General features: G+C 38.2%; 1 protein-coding gene across 1 annotated transcript in view; it reads right to left on the bottom strand.

Moving 5' to 3' along the window:
* MID1 (midline 1) overlaps window positions 1-12,222 on the bottom strand; it is a 238,236-nt gene extending 226,014 nt beyond the window's left edge. The window contains exon 1 of the mRNA XM_032192990.1: window positions 12,188-12,222. The gene's annotated coding sequence lies outside the window, so the exon portion shown is untranslated. The remainder of the gene's footprint in view (window positions 1-12,187) is intronic.
* Window positions 12,223-14,895: the final 2,673 nt, after the last annotated feature.

Here is a 14,895-nt window from a genome sequence, read left to right as displayed (position 1 = left end):
GTCAAAATTCAAGCCAGTACTTAGAAAAGGAAACTCCGCTATGTCATCATGTCCATACCTCCATTCTTTTCAGATTTGTTCTCTGAAGAGCCTTCAAAGACTTCATACAGTTCATTTGCCAATGGTTTAGTACACAGCTTTACCACTTCCCTTGGAAGACTATTCCACAGAAATGTTACTCATAAAACAAAGAAGAATTTATAATTGGATACAGATCTCTTCCCAAAATTGTCACACACTATATATGAATTTATATATGTTGATCGGTGAAGTTTAAGTGCTTCTGTAATACTCATTCAACATCCCTTCTTACACATGCTGGAATGAAAAACTGTAAAAAAAAAATAAAATAAAATAAAAAAAAAAAATCCTCTTCTACATGCCTTTGAAATCTTTCCAGACAGTTGTATTCTTAAAAGCCACCATTTTGAATATGAGGCAGATAAACACTGCACTGGAAAAGCTACACGATACTGACAAGGAAGTTTGTAACATGCCCCTTGACCCTATTGTTTCTGTTTAATAGCTTGCAACTCAATTTTAGAGCAACATATATGGTTAAGAATACCTCCTGAAGCAGAAAGAGATGTTTCATCTTTATTGTCTGAAATCAGAAGAATGAATTTTCTTAAATTCTACAAGATACACGAATAGTGAGTTTTTAGCACATCAGTATTTGTAACACCTGTCGAGTCACAAGGAAAACTTATTTGTGCTTGCAAATATCTGTTACAGTGGAATTATACCTGTATTACATTAGAAGAAAAAAAGGAAGATGATTATAAAAGATTATAGTCTTAACATTAAATTCTCTGTTATTCAAGTCACTTGCACTTGGGATCTCTCTTTTTAAAAGCAAAGCCATAAGTCATTTTGGAGAGATGCCAACTGTCTGGAATCCTTTGTCTAATACTAAGTGTGGGCTTCTAACAAGGCATGACATAAAAGTCAAGACCCTTTCTCTTTTTACAATATCTTAAAAGCCCTTTTCTTCCTATGGTTTCACAGAAACTTCAGGGAAGACAAACGAAGTCAGCACGATGGAGAAAAGGGAAGCTGTGTTTCTGGCACCAAACACTAAGCACAGACTACACTGGAAACAGCACACGGGCATGCAACTTCTGCCAATCTGAGAGCATGAGAAAGGAGTGGCAGGCATTAAACAATGAACATAGGAAACAATAGAAAAAACTCCCTCAGGTGCAAAACATAACTACTGTTGATGAGTTTTAGTAACAGAGACAGTGTCTTCATTACTCACTTGCAATCTTTAAAAATTTCTCTTGCCATGGACTAACATATTAAGTCGTGTTCAGAGCCTCAATATCTTGCATCATAATTTTTACAAGAGGTCACAGGAAAGAAATCATGTTGTGGTCCCATGAACACAGGGCTTTCTGCTCTCAGTAGTTCGTAAATTACTCCTTTCTCCCATAGGAGACTGCAGGCAGACTAATATTGCTACACTGAAAAATCCCACCTGCTGATCATTCACAGAAAGGAAGCCATAGCTGTGTCAGATGTATATCACCAGGAGGAATACTCCAAGTGGACCAGACCACACACTTAGCATGGGCAAGGAAGAAAAGTCTTCAAGAACAGTCTCTCCTGAGGTGGAAGAGTATTGCCACCTTCTAGTAGTGTGCTCGACAGCTACATCTCAGTTCATCCCATTATGAAAAATGGGCAGCAGCTTAAACACAAGACCTAGGAATCAGCTGTAAATGATAACACTGACTTCAATGCTTGGATGTATCACAGAAGCTACATTAACCCAGAAGAACTTTGTTTTTTAAAAATCTAAGGTAAATGTAAATCTGATTCAGAGCTTGTACAAAGAGCTCAGTACCTAAATGCTGTCCCAGCTATTCATAATTCAAGAGCCCAAACTAATACAAGTGCCAGAAGCCAGAGGTGCCTAACTTCACATAGAGCTTTTAAGACTATTGAAAGCCTATTTTAATTTAGTCTTGCTTTTCCCTCTGTCTCATCTCCCAAGTGTTTATGACCTCCATGTGGGAGGAAAAAGTCCTTGACTCAGTGCTTTAGGATTTTTTCCTTAACATCTGTATAATGTAAAACATACAAAAATGATCTTAATGAGGCCCACAAGCCATGGTACCTTGTTCCTTTTGTGATAGCTCTCACCAGAAGACCACAAAGCCCAGAGTTTTACATTATTTTTCCCTCAGTGGCCCAGTTGTTACAGTAGGAAATAAGTTTGTATCAACACAAATATGACACCTCTTGGCCATAGCACCACCTTTCTGGGCAATACTGAACATACACTGGAACCTTCTCTCAGTCAGGGAGAAGTCTTCAGCACACTTCTTGCATTTCCAGGGCAAGATAGTCTGTCATATAAAAGGTAGACCAAACCAAAAGTATGTCTAGCTATGATTAAAAAACAGGGAGCTCTTCACAGCCCTTGGTAGAACATTTGTTAGCAACTACACTTGAAAGAACATCCCAGGCAGATGAAATTACTACATAAAGCTTTCCCTGAACTCCACAGAAGGGAAGGCATTTCTTCTGGCAGCTCATTATCCTCTGTATTATAGGTCTTGTTCTGAGGTACTGATTAGGAAAGGCACATCAATGAAAGCCTTAGATCCCACTTCATGCACTTACAAGTCAAGCACTGCAGAACTTTGCTCATAACACCCATCTTTCTCAATCTAGTCTCTAATCACTTCAGTGGAAAAAAGTACTCAGTTCTAGCTCACTAAAAGATACAGGTTGCTTTCTGTTGAATATTAGTACCATACCTGCATGTTATTGGACAAGAGATTTTTGTCATGTTTTGTCACATTGGATTTTACTTTGACATCTATCTATAGTATATGAAAACACGAGAAACTCCTAACATGGTCCTGATCTAGGAGAATTACTGAACCTTGCTTAGAAGAATGTCATCTTTCAAACAAGTTTTAGCTTTAACTTGTCCAAGCACTTAAAAGAGGATATTTCTCTAGGCAAAATGTTAAAAGCTGTTTTGGAATAGACATATGGCTATACAGTTGCCTACAATTACTGAATATTTTAGTAGTCTGGTTCAATTTAATTTTTGCAAAATATTTTTAGATGCAGAACTTTAAACCTCAGAAATGAGAGTCAGATAGTGATGTTGCCTATGAATACAAAATGTAATATGCTCCAGTCTCAAAGGACAGTAATTAAAAATCATAGTAATGATTGCCATCACTAAACGAGTATTTTCTAACAGTTACACATTGATTGTCTGAGACAACATTCCCTTCCACTGTGCTCCAAATAAGGATTGGATTAAGTCAGAGATCACTGTGGAAGATAACAGCAACTCCAACAGCAATGTGTTATGGGATCCCTCTTGCAATGCGAAGGACCTAGTCATGAAACTACATGTATATGGTCTCACCTAGAAAACTGAAAATTCATGGTGGCTGCCTCACCTCAACACTTAGGCTAAATATTGGTCAGAGAAGTGGTTTTGACAAACAGCCCCCTGGCTGCAGTAGGAAGGAGAGAAGCTTGTTCAGCCTCTGCCTGCTATACCTGTTCCTTGTTCACATTAATGCAGTAGAAAGCAGTTTCTTTTGCTACCATATATTCCTGCTACAACCCATTTGCTCCCTACCCCTACCCCCACCCTCCATTAGAGAAAACTAGTCCATTCACAGACAAGTGAAGACATGGACAGGTTCAAGAGGATGCTTGTGATATTGAAGAAATTTTCTGCTAATTAAAATATAGTTATGAAAAGGTTCCCATAACAACTCTTATAAATCCATCTCTTATAATTGACAATATGTGTGAATTAATTTTAGGAAGGTAAACACTTCAGGTTTTGCCATTGTGCATCTCAGACACAATCACCATTTAGGATTTCAGTTTAGCCAACCTCTTGAAATGACTGATTCTGAAATGCTGACTCATGAGAATGAGGTTATGGAAAGTATCAAGCAGAAGAAATCAATCTCAGTTCCATTTCCATGTTTATCTTCTTCTATTTTTACATTCTCCTTCTCTTGGATCATCAACTTTAATTTGGAACCTGACTGATCAAATGCTTTGCCTTGTATTCTCATAGTGAGCTTAATGGATATTGGATGTTGGGCTACGGTGTACAACATCGATCGACAGTAATAAACGACTCAGCACATGGGAGATGTACTAATTTTTTGCTCATAGCACATCAATAACACATTTTACACAACTACACAAACACTCCACTGTGCTGTCTAAGGAGAACATTGTCATGTAACTTTCAGGCATACCTTCTACTTCAATACAGTGCTTGGGAGAACAATCTTCACTCCAGCACTAACATAAGCTCTTTTTTTTTTTTTTTTGTGGTTGTGGTTTCTTTTTTTTTTTCTTTTTTCTTTTTTTTTTTTTTTTTTAAACTCCCTCACATTTATTTGCAGTAGTTGTGTTCTCTCTTGCTTTACATCTACAGAGACTCTATTGTTCTGGTTTTTATTGTATAGATTATATAATGCTCTAATAAGAGGAAAAGGTATGCATTTTGTAAACTAAATAGCAATGGTTTCACATGTGTAAGCAGTCCCACTTACTTTTTGGCATGATTTTATTAGGTTTTTCATTTGTTCACATCATCTCTGTATTTGCTGTTTCTTAATGCCAGTGTTAAAATAGGTTACTTGGTTATAACACTTAAGACCCATGTGGAAGCTAAAAGCAAAGTAACTATTCGAACATCCCAAGTTCCAAAGCAATGAGACTATAACATAAGAAAGAGTGAAGGGAACATGGCATCATTTCACTCCACTGTCTTGTACACTGCAGATATAATACCAGTCTAAGGCTGAGCCTGTTGATCCCTAAGATAAGGGAGGCACCCAGGGGTATTCCTCTGCTGATCTACAACCAGCTGGTTAGAGAACGGGAACTGGAGGCCTAAGGTGGAGATAAAAACAACCCCAGCTCCATCTGGCTCCCAGGCATGTACTTCCGGGTTCACTCTTTGCACTCGCATGAAGACAGGAGCAGGCAACAGTCATCTGCTGGAGTAGCAGGAAGAGCTCAGCTGCTCCTTAGTCCTTCAGCTGAAGGCAGTGTTCTTAAGAGATCTTGTATAGGGCACTCTGGGAATCCAGGTTTTACCTAAAATATACTCAGTTTGTGCAGTCTTGGTCAGGTTTTCTTGTTAAATTTTTTCAACTGCTTTCTATTATACTCTCTCCAGCTTGTCTGCATATGTCTTTATCATGTATAAAACTGGAAAAATAATTCAGTCTAGGAACTTATCACAGTGGAACAGGACAAAATAATAAGCTGTCATCCTCTTGTATACAATACCTTCAGTAATGAGTCCCAGAATGACATGTTCATGTTTCAACATTTTGTCACATTGGTGACTTGCATTCATTTTCTAATTTGCAATAGCCCACAGATGCTTCTGACTGAACGATTCCCCACTTTCCATCATTGAATAATATTTTCATTCCTGACTATAGTGACATGTGCTTCTTTTAATTCATTTTATCTTGATTTCTGACCAGCTTGCCCGCTGCTCAGACTACTTTTGAATTTAGTTCTAGCTCTCTCAGCCTAGATGATGCACTGGGAACATTACACATGATACCAACTCCATCAACTAAACTTTTCAGTTTCCTAAACCCATTCTGAATAGAAAACATTTTTTCACATCCAGCAATTCTGCACACACCAAAACTTTAAATTGTCTGTGGTGAATAAAGGACTGTTCAGCTGATGGTTCTACTCAGCTGTAATCTTCCATTTTCTCCTCATGTTTTCTGTGATTTAGTTCTGTGAAAATTCTGTGATTCTGTGATTTAGTTCTCATGTGACATAGACAAAACATTCAAATTCCTCTCTTAAGGGGACAGAAACATAAGAACTAAAACCTTCGAGGCACATTAGGTTAACCTCTAAAATTAAGATGCAAGCTAACAACTGTAAGTCATTTCACCGAGTTCATTTTCATTAATCTAAATCAAAACAATTCTGTTGTGCATTCTAGAAGTCTTCAATGGTGCACATTAGAACCAAGATGTGTCTGAAGCACCAGTGTACCAACAAGGTATTGCTAAACAGTTGCTGAGATCAACAGCTAAATTTCAAAACCCAGGTAACCTTTGCAATCAAGATGGCACCATAGACTGCCCTATATCAACATGTATTTCGCTTCTCTTTTAAGTGTTTGTTCTGTTTTGTGCCGTGAATATGGTGAGATTCTGGAATGAAGCATATGCAGATTTCATCTACTTCTTTTTCCAATGTCTGGTTCATTTCTCTATGCCCATCATTGTTGTCTGGTGTGTGGTTGCATGTCCATCTCACTGCAATCTTTACTTCTGTATTGACATGTAAATGTCTCTTTCCATGCAGTTAAAAAAAAAAAAAACAAACACTACTGGTGTATTGTTGTAATGGTTAGAAATATTTGTGACTGCAGACATGAACTTGACAGTGTTTTTTTTTTCTGCCTATGTCATATATGTTATCCCATATGACATATTTTACTGACAAAATTTAAGGTTTATTTGGTAAACAAATGCAATGCTGGTTGAGTCCAGTGATTTACATCATGTAAAAACAGAACATCTTAAGCAACACATGTGCAATAAAAGCAAACAGATGTTTGCAGTCTAAGCACTGTGCTAATGGTGGTGGTATGGCAACATATCAAAGGCAAAACACAACGTATCCAGAATTGCCCACTGGAGTGTTAAGCTCAGCTGCATAACTTTGAATGAACAACCAATAGGATATCCCAAACCACTTTGTGGCATGCTGCCATACTTAAGGTAAGAATTCATAATTAACTGCTAATACCTAAACTCCTCAGCTAAAACAGTGTGGAATTTCTTGTGAACAAGACAAAGATATGAAATGTAGTAAAACCATTGCTTGTTTTACAGCATTAACCTAGCAGCAACACTACTGTTGTTTTATACGTAGTGAAATTAAACGTGCCCCAAAAAATCCACCTCAGGAGGCCTGATCTGAGGTTTTATGGAATTTTCCAGGCTGGGTAACTACAAAAAAAATGTTGGAAACACAGCAGCACATGCATTGCTGGAAGAGCACAGTGGACAAGTCATGACACTTATGGGCTGACACCCTATTGGCTCTGTAATCCAGTGCATTACAAACAGTGCTGTTCTCAGCCTATTGGAATGGCTAGAACTATGCATGAGGTGTCAAAAATGTCATTTCGTTCATACCACTGAATGTAAATTTCACTAAAGTCTCAGAAGAAGCTGAAGTTATGTATGACTTCATATAATCATATCTAACAAAGGCAACTACTCTTTTGCTGATATTTCATCCAGAGAACCAATGGCAAAACTGCCATTGAGTGAAACTACCAGAGGGAAAAAAGTGAAAATGGACATCCACCTCTCAGAGGAGTTTTACAAAAAGCTGTTAAAAAGAAAAAAATGTTGATTTGTTCAAGAAAAATGCTACAAATATTGACTGATTTAGCTAAAAGCAAACAGCAGTTTGCTATTTGCTCTGTCCAAAGCATCACATGATAACATTTTTACTAAAATTGAGCAGAGAATTTAGCAGCATGTGAATTAGAACAGGTACTAAAATCCCAGATATAGATGTTGGGAAACATGCGTCTATTTATGTACAGACTTCTGGCCTCAACTATATTCTTAAATATCTTGCTGAACATATAATACACATATAATACAGCACATGCTAGTTATCTGTTACAGCATCAAAAAAAATAGATTTAATATTGTTTTAATGAAAGAAGCAAGGAAATCTTTTCTAAGAAGCTGGTAAACTCAAATACTAAAATAAGTTGCATATTTTCAATATTTTCCTGTATGAGTCTCAAAGTAGTGTGTATTCCAATACTTTAATTTAGATCAATAGTTTGTAACTTGGATTTAACACAAAACCAAACAAAAAAACTGAATCATAAGGCTACAGAAAGCAGACTATTTTTGAGATAACAAGACTGGAGAATTTGCAAGTTTAATCTTCAGCCTAGTAGTTTTCTGATTTTTTCAGACTGGATAAACATACAAGAAGGCATGATAAAGCTGCAGTTCCACATCTTTATCACAGATTTTTCATGCTTTATGTTTCTCAGCCAGTTTTAATTAAAATACTTCAATTTTTTCCTTCCCTAAACAATTACATTACACATTAGTGAATAAATATATAGATGCTGCAGATTTCTTTTTATTAATTCAGGGAACAGCTTAATGTCCTCTGATCTGACAAAGTGCCACTCCTCAGCTTTACACTGCCCGGCTTTTTGCCTCCTTCATTTGCATGGCTCCCAAGCACACATGCTCACTGGAGCTGCCATGCAAGGCAAGGCTAGCAGTTTCTAGCAGGGAATGAAATGTCTTAGTTTATGTCGTGGTTAAAGACTGTGGTCATCATAACTTTATCCTCCAACTCAGTGGCTCAGCAGAGCCAAGCAGGGCTCCAGGGAATGAGGACAGCAGCTGGACTAGAAAATGCAGTTCAGATTTGGAATGATATTTTTAACTTTAAAATTCCAGAGACATTTACCAATGGCTGGAACAAGAGGGAGACAGTAAAAAGAAAGATACAAAAAAAATCAAACACCTCTTGTAGACCATGTGATCTCTGGATAGCAACATCAGGCAGACAGATTGGACAGACAGATTAAGATGTCTTCGCTGTACTTCCTTATCATTGGTCCTCAAAGCAAAGATTTAAACTCATGCAGTACAATGAGCATCGCAGAAGAACAGCTCTCACCCGAGTCACTCTCTGGATGCCCATCTCCCCCTTGCATTATTCCCAGATTCCTTCCTTAGAGCTCTGCAACTGCGGATGGCAATTTTCAATTAGGCATGTGCTTCAGGGGAAATAAGGAATTTCCCAAGGTCACTTTAGGGCAATGAAATCACACATGCCACATAAAATGCTTACACTACAAAATGATAGCATAATGGAATGGTAAAACCTTTAACAAAACCCTAAAGGGAGTGCACAACTAGTACAGCATGGTCATTTTTTATTTCAAGCTCTCTATTTACACCTTTGAAAGTCAGTGTTTCTTTTTATTGAAAAAGTGATAAGAGGTAACAGGAAAAAAAAAAACAACAACCATGATGTGCCCAGCTCCTCTTGCCAATGTGTAGGACCACTCTGTTTCAAATTGCATGCAAATCAGAAATTATATATATATATATATATATATATATGCAGTGATGGTTCCATTTAAGTCTAGAAAGCATACAAACAAATTTTCTGTTTGTAGGATGAACAGGTTACTAAATATGAAAAACATTTAAACCATTTGTTATGGCCTTTCATTTCTAAACAAAAAAACATGGCAATAAAAGCTAAATACATCAAGCAGTTGGTGTTTTAAAAGCGACAAATGAGTGAAACTTCTCATGAATTTAAACCACCAGTGACTCATCAGTAAGAAAGAGAGGCAAAAAATATTTGGTCCAAATTATGGTCGAAGTAATCAAAGCTTTTGTCATACCCATAAATGTGGTGCTTCTCACCTTTGGCATACAAACAAAAATACCAATTCAGTCATGCATTAAACTCCAGATTGTCAAATTCAAATATTTCTTTTTCACTTCAGTCTTGTTTCTGTTACACAATTCAAGATGGTACCATAGACATATGCAGACTTGCTGCATCTTTGCCTGGGTTCAGGATGTTCATTTTCAAACTATACAGTCCAATACCTTACCATTGTAAACCCTGAACATGGGTCTGCTATTAAAACTGTTATCAAGGAATCACTGATTGAATGAAGAATTAATCATTAAACTATGTCACAGTGAATGCTAGCTCTTGTTTTAATCAGTGAATACAACACATCACATGGATTGAAGACCAATGAGTAGGGCTGGAGGTTGGTTTGCAGTAGCTCAGGAAACAGAAGAGTCATTCTATAATCCAGCCACAGCTATCAGATTTTGTTGGGATTTGAGACAATACACAAGGTCTACCCTGTACTTGCTTCATTTACTTCGCAATTCTTTTCTCACTGTAAACGAGGATAGTTTTCCTGGGATATATCTTCCATCCACATACCCTAGTTAGAAAATAACTTGCTTTTTAGTGCATCTAAGTCAATGAAAACTCATGCAACACCATGGACACAGCACCAAGCAGAGGCAAAAAACACAGGGTAGACACTGGTGTTAGGCATGTCCTGGTGTGTTACACATGCTGTGGGAGGCAGAGGAAGGAACAAGGCACATGTTGTGGCCTGAGGGGATGAGACCCCACAGTGCCTCTTGGCTCCCTGGAAGAGCCACAGCCAGAAAGCTCACCTAGGGGCAGTCTGCAGCCTAGGTGGCTGCTTAGATCTTAGGGTAGAGTAAGCTCATGGAGCCCAAAAGATACTGTGTACGCTTTGAACCAGGGTTCTGTCTCACTTTGCATAGTGAAGCCAAAAGACCATTAACAATTGTGGAATGGCTAGACACTAAACTGACAGGGGCAATGTAATTTACTGGATAGACTACAAGAAAGCTGATTTAATAGTATGTTGGTCCTTCTTCTGTCCTTTAAGTTCATACTTTAATTACTAACACCCCTGCTAAAATCTTTCCTTTGTGCTCTCACTCAATTCACAATAATAAATGCTATATGCAAAGTGGACTGGAAACTACCATGATGAGAAGTTAAACAAGTTAAATTTACAGTTCTAGTCCACCAGTCCTACACTGTTTGCTGTGGTGTTTTCCATCAAGACCAAAGCTGTTTCATGGCAATGAACCCATTAGCTGTAGTACTGAAGCAGCATTTAGGAACATGTTACCTACCTTCTTTGCAATGCTGAAGCTGTCATAAAATTCCCTTCTGGACTGTTATGGCTATTATTATGTCATTGCCATTAATGCTTAGCTAAACATAGTCAGGAGTTTGTAAATGTCTTACATATAAATGAATGAGAATCAATATCAACACAAGTGAATTTTAATCCTGACAGTTAGTCTCAATTTTAATCAGGTAATATCATATTACTAACTCCAAGCAGGCATTCATTCATAAAAATTTGAAATATTTAGAAGAGGGTTTTTACACAATCTTCATCGAAAGCTTCTCAGCCTGTAGTCATGGGACTGCACTTGACTTTCCCACTTTGTCTCCCAGCAAAAATGTGTCTGTAACTCCCATAACGAGCGCATTCATGTGCACATGCCTACATAAATATGATTAACAATGAAAATTAGTGTAAAGCAATCTTATGTCTACCAATTGCAAAGGTCAGAAAAGCAGTGATTCTGAAAATAAATGCCACCTGTTTCTGAATAGGTTTTTGCAGTTTTTCTTAGAAGGCACTTCTCAGAAAGCTCAAAGTATAATTTCATTCCTATCTTTTATACCATAACTGCATAAAACTTGAAGAAACTTCCACAATTTACATGCTGATGCTTAACAGCAACTGTCCTGAAGGACAGCACAACAGCTTTCTTCCAGCTAGAAAGCTGCTGGAAGTAAGATTTCAACTTGAATTTTCATTATGTCCTGGCCAAAATCTACAAGGAACAGATTGTTGTCTCTCTCTGTCAGTATTTTACACAGAGGCTGTTGTAAAGGTTATCAGAATATGTAAATATTTCCTAAGCAACACAAAAGCTTGTTTTGAACCTGGGGTAATCCCTGTTGTAGAAGAACAAGTTTTGCTTACACTTCTTAAACAGTACCTACAGCTTATTTTTTAACTCACTGAAAGATCTTTATTGCTGCAGGAACTCCCTGTTTTCCCGCAAATGCATTCCAGCTATGCTGACTGAGCTGCATTCATACACAATGAAATAAAGTACACCAAAATCCTGGGAATGCTGAACAGAGCGCCTTGTACAAAGTGCACATTTTAACCTACAAAATCAAGGACCTCTTCTCCAGACAGGATAGGATCATAAAGTTCTGCATTTGCAGAGATTCAAGGAGTTAAGCAAAGCATCTCAGCCCTATTTCCAATCCCAGCTAACGTCTGTGTTCCATCAGAGATAAGAAAGTTTGATAATCTCCCGAGCAAAAAGAAGGTGTATGAGAATTAGAAGCACATGGAACAGCCAGAAAAAAAATAAAGTAATTGTTGCTGCACACAAGAAGCGCACTTTTGCTTCCCAACCCCTATTAAATCGCAATCCATTTTAGGAGGGAACAGCAGCTGTAGGACAAGCAGCACCCCGCACTTCACCCCGCCACCCTCCAGCCGCAAGGCTGTGCGTCACCATACCTGCTTCTCCATTTTTAACCCCCAGGCAGTTTTCTCCCCGGCCTGAAGTTGAAGAAAGCGGGGATAGTCCTTCCCAGCCGGGCGCTGGGTTGCCCTGCTGCTGTTTGTGCTGCTGCTGCTGCTGCTTGCGCTGCTGCTGCTTGTGCTGCTGCTGCGCGGTTCCACGCCGTGCCCTGTCCAGCCCCGCACCGCCGCTCGCCCCTGCCCCAGCTCCAGCCCCAGCTCCGCGTTGTCGGGCAGGTTTCCTTATATAGGTGAACGCTAATTGCATTCCTGGTGAAAGAGGCTAACCGGGAGCGAGCTTAACTTGGTTAACTCCACAGATACCAAATGGGGCTGCCTGCCCGCCTGAAGTTTGCTGGTGTAGCTCTGAATTGGCTTCGGAGGGGAGAAGAGTTTCATTGCAACACCGTTTAAAACCTCTCAAGCTATTCCATTTCTCACAGCTCTACTAATACTGAGTGCTATGTTAGTATTGCATAAAACACTTGATATTTTACAAAATGCTCTCCCTTAACCTATATTTTACTTCAAGAAAAGCACACGAGGTGACAAAAGCATGAGCACGCGCACTCTGTTAGCACCAAAATAATTCTGATCCTATCAGAGTTTTCACAGAAAGACTGCCATATATCAAATGGTATGTGAAAAAGTTAGGAAATGAGGATTGCAATACTGCTGTCAATGGAAAAAAGCTGTGTAAGAAAAGCTTGTTTTACTGTTTTCCACTTCCTTTTCTATACAATGTAATAGCTAAGCTTCTGGTGATAGATCTGTCTTTGTCAGAGAGGTGTGATTGTGATATATTAACAGACACACCCCTACCTAAACAAAAAAATACAGAGACAGACTGGGTACCTAGAACAATAATACGCTGCATTCTGCAGAATGAGGAGGACACATGTATTTCAGATATTCTTGACTCCTCTTGCCCACCCACTACTCACTAAACCCCTTCTGCAATCACAGCTTCAATAGTTTGAAGAACCTTAACACATAACTAATTAATCACAGGGAAAATCATGAAATATGCTTCCCTGCCCTTTATTCTATCTGGTCAAGATTCACCTATTTATTATGGCCCTCTTAGAAGCTACAATGCTGACAATATGTAGGGGGAGACAGATGACAAAAAACATAAAGGAAGAGAAAAAAAAATAATAATAATAAAAAAGCAAATGGTGGATGAAATGAAAACAAGAATTCAGTGACAATGAGAAGGGTTAAAAGATTTGGTCAAATGAGGAAAGGCTGGTGTTTAAAAAACAAACAAACAACAAAAAAAGTGCATTGAACTCCAAGACATATCTTTTTTTTTTTTTTTTCTTTCTTTCCTCCAGATGTATTGCCTATAACTCAAGACAGACAAGAGACACAAATTCTGCTTCCTGGTGACCTACGGTTGTTTAGAAACCAGAGAGTACCACCCAAAAGCTGGGAATTACCATTATCCAGTGGACTAGAACTTTTCTTATCCCCATGTAATATATGTCTTAAAGATCATCAAATAATATACTGCACAGAAAAGCTATTCCTAATGACCATTCCTAATGGTTTCAATACTTCCTTCATTATAATTTTTCTCTTCCCCTGAGGCATAAACATTCAACCTTTTGATACTGCAGGAGCTTTGCTTATAAGTGGAGAAAAATGAGAAACAATACCAATAAAAGCTGTAAGACTCAATAAATATATCTAAAATAGTCTCTCTGTACAGTGTATAGGGAATCAGGCATATGTGGCCAGGGGCATGGTGTAATGGTCTTCATGGGACTCTTTCAGGACATGTAATTCGCTTGTGGCTTCACAGTGTAAGAGTATGTCAGCCGTGCCAAGTTACTGCAAAGCTGGTCTACACAGCCTTGTATTCCCTCAACACCAGTGAGCTTGTGACCAGTTCCTGACTGAGTATCAGTTTTTCACATGAAGCAAGCAATTAAAATCCATCAGATTCCCAAAACTGCAACAACAAAGGATGGTTAAAAGGGATGTTATGCCAGAATAGTTGTTACTTCAGGTATGGCTGACACCTATCTTTAGGTTAGCCCTCTTTTTGTTAGCCAACTCAGAGCCCACAAAACATACCCCAGTCAAGGATTTTCCTACCATTTCTTCAATGCCTGTATGACTAATTTATTTTTCCAATCAAAATCTCAACTAGCTGTCATATTCTGTACCTTACATCCTCCTTTACCTCCATCCCTGACGCAACCAACATGTTATGAATCAGTCATAGGATTTGGGGTCTTATAGCCAGGCATGAATGCTTTAGCTACTGACCCTCAAATCATGACTTCAGCAGAACACTGGTAAAAACATGAGAAAATTCCTCAAGTCCTCCATATGCTACCTGTGTAGGAGAGAATTTCTTCCCTTTATTTAAAATGTGTAGTGAAATACATTTTTTTCTGAAATGAAAGCAATCCAGTTAATTCCTGAAGCTGAGGGTAATAAGCCTAGGCTTATTACTTTCATTTACTTGGCTGTCGCACGTGCATTATCTGCAAATGATGCCAAGATAATGTTAATTACCCTGTAACCAATCTCTCCTGTTCTTCAGAAAGAGCTCTAGTAGTTCTGAGCCTGTATTCAGTCTGGGTATGTTGGAAAATCTCTAAGCAGATATCTAAAATATATTATTTTTAACGTTAGGCATTAAAAGATTCAGTAGAAATGAATGCAAGTTATGACAATATGTTATTTTCTGT

This window comes from Aythya fuligula, chromosome 1, assembly GCF_009819795.1.
Source record: "Aythya fuligula isolate bAytFul2 chromosome 1, bAytFul2.pri, whole genome shotgun sequence".
Classification (NCBI taxonomy): Eukaryota; Metazoa; Chordata; class Aves; order Anseriformes; family Anatidae; genus Aythya; species Aythya fuligula.
This window is presented reverse-complemented; position numbering and strand designations above follow the sequence as displayed.